This window comes from Phoca vitulina, unplaced genomic scaffold, assembly GCF_004348235.1.
Source record: "Phoca vitulina isolate PV1807 unplaced genomic scaffold, GSC_HSeal_1.0 scaffold10, whole genome shotgun sequence".
NCBI lineage: Eukaryota > Metazoa > Chordata > Mammalia > Carnivora > Phocidae > Phoca > Phoca vitulina.
The window spans coordinates 41,098,570-41,108,586 of record NW_022589713.1 but is presented as its reverse complement, the minus strand read 5'-3'; positions in this window follow the sequence as shown (position 1 = coordinate 41,108,586).

The window sequence follows — 10,017 nt, the reverse complement described above, 5'->3', positions numbered from 1 at the left end:
CACTGTAGCTATAAAGTGCCTCAAGAACTCTCTTCTTGGGGGTGCCTAGGTGGCTTAATCGTTAAGCGTCTGCCTTCGGCTCAGGTCATGATCCCAGGGTCCTGGGATCGAGCGCCACATCGGGCTCCCTGCTCAGCGGGGAGTCTGCTTCTCCCTCTCCCTCTGCCTGCTGCTCTGCCTATTTGTGCTCTCTCTGTCAAATAAATAAAGATAAAAAATCTTAAAAAAAAAAAAAAAGAACTCCCTTCTTGGAGTGAGTACTGCAGTCTTACTCCCAGAGAAACTTTTCTCTAAAATCACAGACTACCAGAAACTTACCGGTTTGGAATTGTGTTAGTAAGAATGACACATGCACTGCAAAAAGGAAACAAAAGTGAGGTGAGAGAGGTGTCAGCTAAAGCTAGAGTGATATTCATATTGCAATATGTAAATGTACAAATCAGCAAACACATTGTATACCTTAAAGTCACACAATGTAATGTGTCAATTACAAGAAAATTTTTTAAAAAAGGAAACATCCCCTTCTTGCTTGGAGGGGTCAAAGTCACTGACATAGAGAACAGCCTCCATTTACAACCCAGGTGCAGAGCTTACAACCCAGGTGTAGAGCGTCAGAGCAGGACACAACATTCCACAGCTATTGTAACTTTATTGTTTCCAAGGAAATGGGTCCCTTGCTCTATTTCACAGTCCAGGACTTATTATGATACCTGGATGCACAGCCTTGCTTTGCTTTGGGTTTTCAAAATCCTGCTTTATTGACATTCACCTAAACTCCTCCCTTCCTCCCAATTCTGTAATTCTCTTTTCCTTCATTTGGTGGGACACCTGATGGGTTCTTTGGTGTGCACTTCCTCTGCGGTATGTCAACGAACCTGACTTCATCACACTGAGGTTTGTACCTGGTGGTCTCGGGCTGATTAAGTTAAGATAGCATTCATCACAGCACCTAATAAAAGTGGTATCTGTGAAATGGGTGAATGAGTGAGTGAGGGATGCATTCCCCTAGCAAGACTAGTGTGAGGCAGGAAGTATACCTATGGCCCTAGTCACCTTGGATGGTTTCGGTCAAGATCTTGGAGTTAGAGCTGTGTCTGAATCCCAGCTTGCCATTTTACGAAAGCATGTGATCAAAATAAGTTTCTTACTTCTATGACCTTCAGTTTCCTCATCTCCAAAGTGATGGTAATGTTTTATTGAGTATAATCATTTCTCTCTTACAAGGTTGTAATTGTCAAAAAAGATTGTCTAAGAATTGGAAATGGACAAAAGAGATGACTGGGTGTCCTTTCAGGGGAGTGCTGACCACTGTGTAGGGGAGCTTCTGAGATATCTGATTCCGTAGGTGTGCGCATTTGACTTGCAGTTGCCTAGGCTTTTTTTTTTTTTTTAAACAACTCTTCAAGGGTAGAAATTTGAGAAAGTTGAGAAAACCAATGGTAACGTTTCCTGTTCATAGTAATGCAAACAATTCCTGTTCATAAGCATGCCAGTTAATTTTGCCTGGTGGAAAATATAAATCTCTATAATTCCAATTCTTATTTGAACCAGTTTTAACATCTTACTAGTTTCCTATTAATTAATGAGTTGAATAAAACTTTTGACATATTTGGGGCCCCTGGGTGGCTCAGTCGTTAAATGTCTGCCTTCGGCTCAGGTCATGATCCCAGGGTCCTGGGTTCAAGCCCCACATCGGGCTCCCTGCTCAGCGGGAAGCCTGCTTCTCCCTCTCCCACTCCCCCTGCTTGTGTTCCCTCTCTTGCTGTGTCTCTCTCTGTCAAATAAATAAAATCTTTAAAATAAATAAAGAAAGAAAGAAATATGTCTTTATCCTCCAATGGTAATATATTTGTTAAAAAAAAAAAAAAACTTTTGACGTATTTATTTCATCTTTGTACCTGAGTCATGAATTTACCTAAAAATTATAATTTAGGGGGCACCTGGGTGGCTCAGTTGGTTAAGCGGCCCTCTCTTGATTTTGGCTCAGGTCTTGATCTCAGGGTCCTGGGATTGAGCCAGCATAGGGCTCCCCACTCAGTGGGGAGTCTGCTTCAGCATTCTCCCTCTTCCTCTCCCTCTGCCCCTCCCTCCATGTGCGTGCTCTCTCTCTCTCAAATAAAATACATAAATCTTAAAAAAAAAAAAAGAAATTATAGCATAATGAAGAGCAGTAATAGATGTAAAATGCTTACTCAGAAACCGTTGAGAAATAGTTACGGTGATTACTTCCTTGGTAGACTGAGGTAGTAGACAGAATGTGCCAGCAGATCGGCAAGGACCTAGAGGTCAATACAGAACCAAGGCTTACAGATGAGGCCAGGGAAGCATTGAGGAAGGAATAATTCTCCTGGGACACTCTGGCTGAATGGATAAGCTTCCTACTTCCTCTTAGGTGTTTCTTGGTTTCAAGCACAGAACCCCACCCGGAACAATGGGCAAGGGCGGGGAGGAGCTTATACCACAAAGCTTGGATTCAACAGCCAGGCTTCAGGAAGAGCAGACATGTACAGGGATCTGAGGATATCTTTATGCAAAGATGCCTTCCCTTCAACTCTCAATTCTGTTTTTTGGCTTGATTCTCTATTCCTACACATTGACCTTGTCCATACAGCCAGGGACATGGCTGTAAAAGCTCCCAGGCCTCCCTCCCCAAGGCTCAAACCAGGAGAGAAGGACAGTCTTTTCTGAATTGTAGTTCCAAAGTGTTCCAGGAATGACTCTAAGTGGCCTAGTTTAGAAAGCTGCCCATCTAGGGCGCCTGGGTGGCTCAGTCGTTAAGCGTCTGCCTTCGGCTCAGGTCATGATCCCAGGGTCCCGGGATCGAGCCCCACATCGGGCTCCCTGCTCAGCGGGAAGCCTGCTTCTCCCTCTCCCACTACCCCTGCTTGTGTTCCCTCTCTCGCTGTCTCTCTCTCTGTTGAAAAATAAATAAAATCCTTAAAAAAAAAAAAAAAAAAAAAAGAAAGCTGCCCATCTCAGAGCATTCCATTGTGGCCATGTAAGAAAAAGTTATTTGTCATGTGAACCACACGGCTGGAGTTGGGGAAGGAGCAGATCTGGGAAGAAGAGGGAGACTGCTCATCTGAGAAGTCAGAATGTTCCTTCCTCCTCCTCTCAGGATTGGCTTGGAGACTGAAGTGTAAGCTACACAGAACTGGTCAGACTGCATTGCAGGGGGTAAGCAGTGGAGGTAGGGGGAAGCAGCACCATGTTTGCACAGAATATGTTGTATAACGATCTGACGAGTGAGTTAGAGAAGTGATGAGCTCATATCGATGTCTTCATGATCCTGTATATGCTAGCCAGTGTCCTGGCCTCCTTACAAATCTCCATTAGCCTTCACAGAAGGCCACTGATGAGGGAGGGTAGCCTTCACTTCCCACTCAGTTTCAGGTAAGGAAACTGAGGCCCAGAGATGTCAGAGAGCTCTGGAGTAGCAGAACCAAATTGGAGGCAATGGAATGGACTTTGGGTTTTATAAGCATATATTATGATATAACTTGGACATGACTCTGTTCTGAATTTTCTTCCTTTCTCTGGAGTACTAACTGTTCTGAGCAGAATAACCATGCCACAGTGAAAGTCTATGGAAAGACAGGGGGCTGACCCTTGTATAAGACCCAGGCAAATGAGTGCTCACTTACTGCATAGAGGAAGAAAGCCTCAAATAGGGCAAACTGGTGTGATTAAGGAAGGGAGAAATGAAGGCTGAAATGTCTGATAGGGAGATATCTCTCCTACAGAGATAGTTCTTAGACCATGAGACTCGGACCTTGAGCAACAGCTGAGGCCACAGACCTGGATATTTGAATGAAAGGAAGTTGTCTTAGAAGAGGCCTCTCATGAACTTTCCATCACTGGCCTATGGTGAGGGAATCAAATGACCCTTTTAATGCTCTGTGTTTAGGGCTGGTTCTGTGACAGCAGTCAAATTCCTTTGAATCAGCTTCAAAAGTTCCATTATAAAACAGAATGCCCGAGCTTTCATTTCCCCAGGTGGTAGGCATGCCTTGGAAATAGAGAAGCTATCAGGGTAGTGATCTTGTTCCTGAGATCTGGGCATAATTTTCTGAACCCCAAAGCAAGATTTATGAATGACAAATGATTTTTTAAAATGATGTTGTGATATCTCTTTTTGAACAAATCTAGGGCAGGAACAGATAATCGCATTTACTGAAAAGAAAGAAAGAAGTCTGAGCCATCTCATCTGCATTGACATAAGGGAAACTAAGAGGGAGGAGGGGCTGGCAAGACAGGGAAGATTGATATTTTTGCCAGGTGCCACACCCCAGATGGCTGCTACAACCCCAGTGTAGCCTGTCCCTGAAGTTAAAATAATGCCGTCCAGAGAGCAGAAGGGAGATGGTCGATCAAACCTGTAAGTCTTAGAGCAGTGGTAACAGCAGAATGGGACCGAGTGAAAACTAAATATTAGGCCCTCTCTAGGAGATTATCATCCACATCTGGCTGATTTCAATTTGAAAATTATATCCCTCATTCCTCTTTTATGTATCTTCTTCAATCTTATATTTTCTTATGAATGCAAATTAACTAAATCAATGGTGATGATCCATTCATACTAAAATGTGAATGACTACTCAAAGCTACTGGGTACACTCATTTGGAAAATTAAATGTATTTATCCAGAATAGTTAGAAAAAGAACTGAGATAGTTGGAAACTCTCCATTAATGGTGCAGATCTACCATAACCAAAGAGGGAAAAAACTCAATAAGGAGAGAAAAACCGATAGACATGGTATAATAAAAAACAATCAGGAATAGGAGACTAGGGCCAGATAAGGAGGGAGTGGAATTCCCAAAATGAACTGAAATGATTGGGAGCCAATTAGGGAAAGAACAGCTATAAAACAGGAAATTCAAATTACTAAAGGACTCTATTTGGCAATTACCAATCAAAATTCTTGAAAAAATATCCAATGAAAGGGACAAATAAGGGGATTAGAATTTGCTTATGGGTTTTGCAGGTGACAGAATGAAGTAGCTCAATCAGTGCAGTTCCAAATTAATATAGTTGTAAAGTTCCCTTCCGAAGAGTAAATAAATCCAATGCTTCCAGGCAACTGTCTGGTCAGATTCTGTTAACACTTCTCTCTTGCTAGCAAGAAATCAACAGACTCAGCACTCTGGGACATCCTGTGAATAGTTTTCATTTGACAGGGTGTAGCACCAGTGGTGAGATTCGCTGATGGGGAGTACAACTTGATGGTGAGGACATTCCTCCTTTCTCCCTTTTCATTACCTGAGAATTGTAACTTTCTTTTTGCTACAATCTGTGGGGAGCACTTGCTTTCTCTCTGCTCTCTCATGCCAGATAGCAATGACATGATTGTGGGTTCTTTTACTTGGAGTGTTTCTCAACCTCTAAATATGAGCCATTCTCTGCCTCTAAATATAAGCCAACCTATGTTATGATGATCCGCAGGATTTTTAAAAAAATATAAATTTCCACAAGCCTTACAATAACACCACGTGGTGAGTACTATCATCCACATTTTTCAGGTGAAAACACTGAGGCTCCAAGAGAGAGTTGCACTCATGACAAGGAAGAGGCAAAGCCAAACGCCCACTCAAGCCCACTGGACCCCAAATGCCCACTGTGTCACAGCTCTCCCATCTCCCATCCCAAAACGCTTCTTTGATGAAACTTGTTGTAAGCAGACTATTCGATATAGAGAGTAAAATTTAAAATTCTTCTTCTGTCTGACATCTGCCAATTCACTAACTCTTCTCTGTCTCCTTAAAAATGAATGATGTTCATAAATGCTCATAAGGAGACTATTAGAACTTAAACACTGTCTATTGACATTGTCATAGTCATACTTTTAGGGCTCTGCTATGCACATAAATCGGGCATGCTTTTATAGCCAGAAATAATTTACCGTATAATATCTGCTAGTAAATTCAAGCATATGATGATCCTAAATGTGTCTTGTCAGGAAGTAAACCATTCATCTGTAAGAAGAGCACGGTATGTATAAATAAAGGCACCCACCTCCGCATCAAGATGAATCTCCATGAGCAATTTCCTTTCTTTTGTGTTCTATCCCATTGGGAGTGGGAAGCCCTGTGAAGAGAAGGGTGGAAACCCTTTTATTTTGCCTTAGTTCTCCAAGATTCACAACCCTTTTGCTGGTTGGAATACAGTTCTCCCAAAAATGAGCTTTCTGCCTGTCCAGAGATACGGGTCAAGTTTTTATTTATTTAGTTATTTAAATTTCTTTTGTTTTGTTTTTTAAGTCCGTGCCCTCTGGAGTGGAGAAAGTAGGATCTCTTTGTTTACTGCTTTTTGGTCTTCTGCTTTAGGCACTTTTCCGGCCTATAGAAATCGTCTTGAATGTTAGGTTTAATCTGGAAAGAAACATCAACATTTGGCAGCAGCTTCTTTCTGGAATTCCCTCCCTTTCCTGAGACTGAGGAGTACAAAGGCGCATTACAGATTTTCTGTAGAGCGATTTTGTCTCCTTTTAAACTGTGGGAAAAACCAATTCTTAGACCTATGGATAAAAGCCTTCAGGTCCACTAACCCCCTTCTCTCCTTGGAAATTTAAATTAAAACAAAATTCTTCCGATCAGATCAGAACACAGGTTGGCTCACCATTAGAGGTAAGTAAAGTAAAATAACCCGCAATCATGTCATTGTTGTCTCTCACAGGAGAGCAGAGAGAAAGCAAGTGCTCCCCAGCAGATTGTAGCAAAAAGAAAGTTACAATTCTCTGTTAAATTTAAATGGTTTTCTTTGGACAGATGTTTTCCTTTATAGGAACATTAAACTGTTTTTTTTTTTTTTCCTTTTTTTTTTAAATGTCTCTGGAATATTTTGCCTGGTTCAGTAATCTGTCATGCTGGTTATTTGGGCTGGGCTGCTGGGGAATTGGAAGAATTGTGTGCACACCACTTAAAACAGCAATTGAAATGGAATACAGGCAAGAACATTCTACTGTGAGACTGGTGATCCCAAAACCCCTGCCAACTCACAGCATGATCCTGGGGAAATCTCATCTTCTTTCCCGGTTTCATTTTCCTAATCAGGGAATTGGAGATTGGATTCATCCTCTGTCTCCAATCCTCCAGAGAGCATTTTGTCAGGTGGTGAGTCGGGAAGGAGACATGTTACAGGTAGTCATTAGTAGTGACCTTGTATTGTATGTGCATCCATTGCCTCCCTGCATGTCACTTCATCCTTGGACAGGGATTCTCTATGGGTTTTTTTAAAGTAGGCTCCATGCCCAGCATGGAGCCCAACGCGGGGCTTGAACTCATGACCCTGAGATCAAGATCTGAGCTGAGATCAAGAGTCAGATGCTTAACCGACTGAGCCACCCAGGCGCCCCTCTATGGATTTTTTTTTAACCTGTGGTATTTGGTTTGTGGCCTTTCAGGAGCCTCAACTTTGCTGCAGAACAAATGAATATGTAGATTGTTCCTTCAGCAGTGACATAGCTGGTGTTTGTAGTACACTTTCACTTTATAAAGAGCTTTCACATTTGGTGTCTCATTTAGCCTCAGATGCTCACCGTACCGTGCACTGAGGGGTGTATAGAAAAGACACCTGCACTCCTACCCAAAAGGTCTGAGTAATATCACCTGAAGAACTTAAAAATTTGAGCAGGTGATCATAAGTATGCAGGTAGGCAGACATCATCCATCCATCCATCCATCCATCCATCCATCCATCCATCCACCCACCCATCTGTCCTTTGTTCCCTGACATAGGGAACCCACTTCCTAACATGAGGCAACACAGGGCATTTGACCTCATATATCTTTTTCTTCTTTTAATTTTTTTTTGCTTAAAATTTGACATTTAATAAAATGTATTCTTTTTGGTGGATGGTCTATGAGTTTTGGCAAGTGCATGGAGTCCTTGTAACCACCACCACCATCAAGATACAGAACAGCTCCATCACCCTACCCTCCTCCAAAAAATTCTCTCCGGCTATTTCTTCATAGTCAAACCCTTCACTCTTGGCAACCACTGATGTGTTCTCTTTCCCACAGTTTTTTGCCTTTTCCAGAATGTCATATAAATGGAATCATACAGTGTGTGTTTGAGTCTGCCTTTTTTCACTTAGGAGAAGGCATTTGAGATTCACCTGTGCTGTTGCATGGATCAGCAGTCTGCTCTCTTTTATAGCTGAGTAGTTGTTCGTTGTATGAATGTGTCACTGTTTTATTTTGTTTTTAGTTCATTCCCTAGTTGAGGGATATTTGGGTTGTTTCCAGGCTTTGGCCATTATGAATAAAGCTGTTTTAACCATTCACATACAGGTTTATTGTGTGAACACAGATTTTCATTACCTTTAGATAAATATGGTAAGTGTATGTTTAACTTGAAAAGACAATGCCAAAGAGTTTTCCAAATTGGCTGTCCTATGCTGCATTCTCACGAGCAATGTATAAGAATTCCAGTTACTTTGAGTTTTCACCAGCACTTGGTATTGTCGATTTTTCTGTGGTGTGTGTGTGTGTGTGTGTGTGTAGTCATGCTAATAGGTATGTAGTATTGATTATAGTTTCGATTTGCATTTCTGTAGTGACTAATGATGGTGAGCATCTATCTCTTCATGGTGCTTATTTGTCATCTGTACATCTAATTTGGTGAAGTGATTGTTTAAATTGTTTACCATTTAGGGGCGCCTGGGTGGCTCAGTAGCTAAGCGTCTGACTTCGGCTCAGGTCATGATCCCAGGGTCCTGGGATCAAGCCCTGCATCAGTCTCTCTGCTCAGCGGGAAGCCTGCTTCTCCCTCTCCCACTCCCCCTGCTTGTGTTCCCTCTCTTGCTGTCTCTGTCAGATAAATAAATAAGATCTTAAAAAAAATAGTTTACCATTTAAAAAATAAGGCTGTTTATTTTCTTATTTCTGCATTTCAAGAGTTCTTTACATACTCAGGAGACAAGTCCTTTGTCAGATATATGATTTACAAATATTTTCCCCATTCTATGGCTGATCTTTTCAGGTACTCTCTTATATCATTACCTCTGCAGAGCAAAATTTTGACAAAGTCTAATTTTTCTATTTTTAACAATGGATTGTGCTTTTGATGCAGTATCTAAGAACTATTTCCCTAATGCAACTTCACAAAGATTTCTCTTATTTTTTTTTCTGAAGCTTTAAGAGCTTCATCTTCCACATTTTGACTGATGATCCATTTTGAGTTAATTTTTGTATAAGGTGTGAGTATAGGTCCAGGTTAAAATATATATATATATATATATATATATATATATATTTTTTTTTTTTTTTTTTTTTTTTTTTTGCATATGAGCGTCTAGTTGTTCCAGTACCACCTGTTGAAAACATCATCCAGGTGGGCCCAATGTAATTGCAAGTGTCCTTATAAGAGGGACATAAGAAGGTCAGAGTCAGAGAAGGAGATGAAATGACAGAAGGAGGTTGGAGTGATGTCATTGCTGGAAGGGGCCATGAGCCAAGGAATGCAGGTGGCCTCTAGAAGCTGGAAGAGGTAAGGGACTGATTCTCCCTGAGAGCTGTCAAGAAAAACATGGCCCTGCTGGTAGCTTGATTTTAGCCCTTTGGACCCCTGTTCAGACTCCTGACTGCCCGAACCACAAGATAATAAATCTGTGTTGTTTTAAGCCACTAAGTTTGTGGCAATTTTTTACAGCAGCAAAAGAAAAAAAATGGAGAAAGCTCCACTGAATTGCCCTTGCACTTCTGTCAAAATCAATTGGCTATATTTACATGGAACTATTTCTAGACTCTACTCTGTTTCGTTTTTCTATGTGTCTATGCTTTTGCCAATACCACACTGATATATATTTTTTAAGCTGTCCTGAATTCTCTTATTTTCCCTGCTTTGTATTCCCTATCTTCAGGATATGAAAAGCTGGTCAGTGGTCGTGGGAAAGAAACCAAGAGATACAAATCACAGAATGACCCATTTCACGGTAGCCATCCGTATTAGTTCTCTAGTGCTGAATAACAAATCATCCCCTACCTAGTGGCCTAAAACAACACACATTTATTGGGAT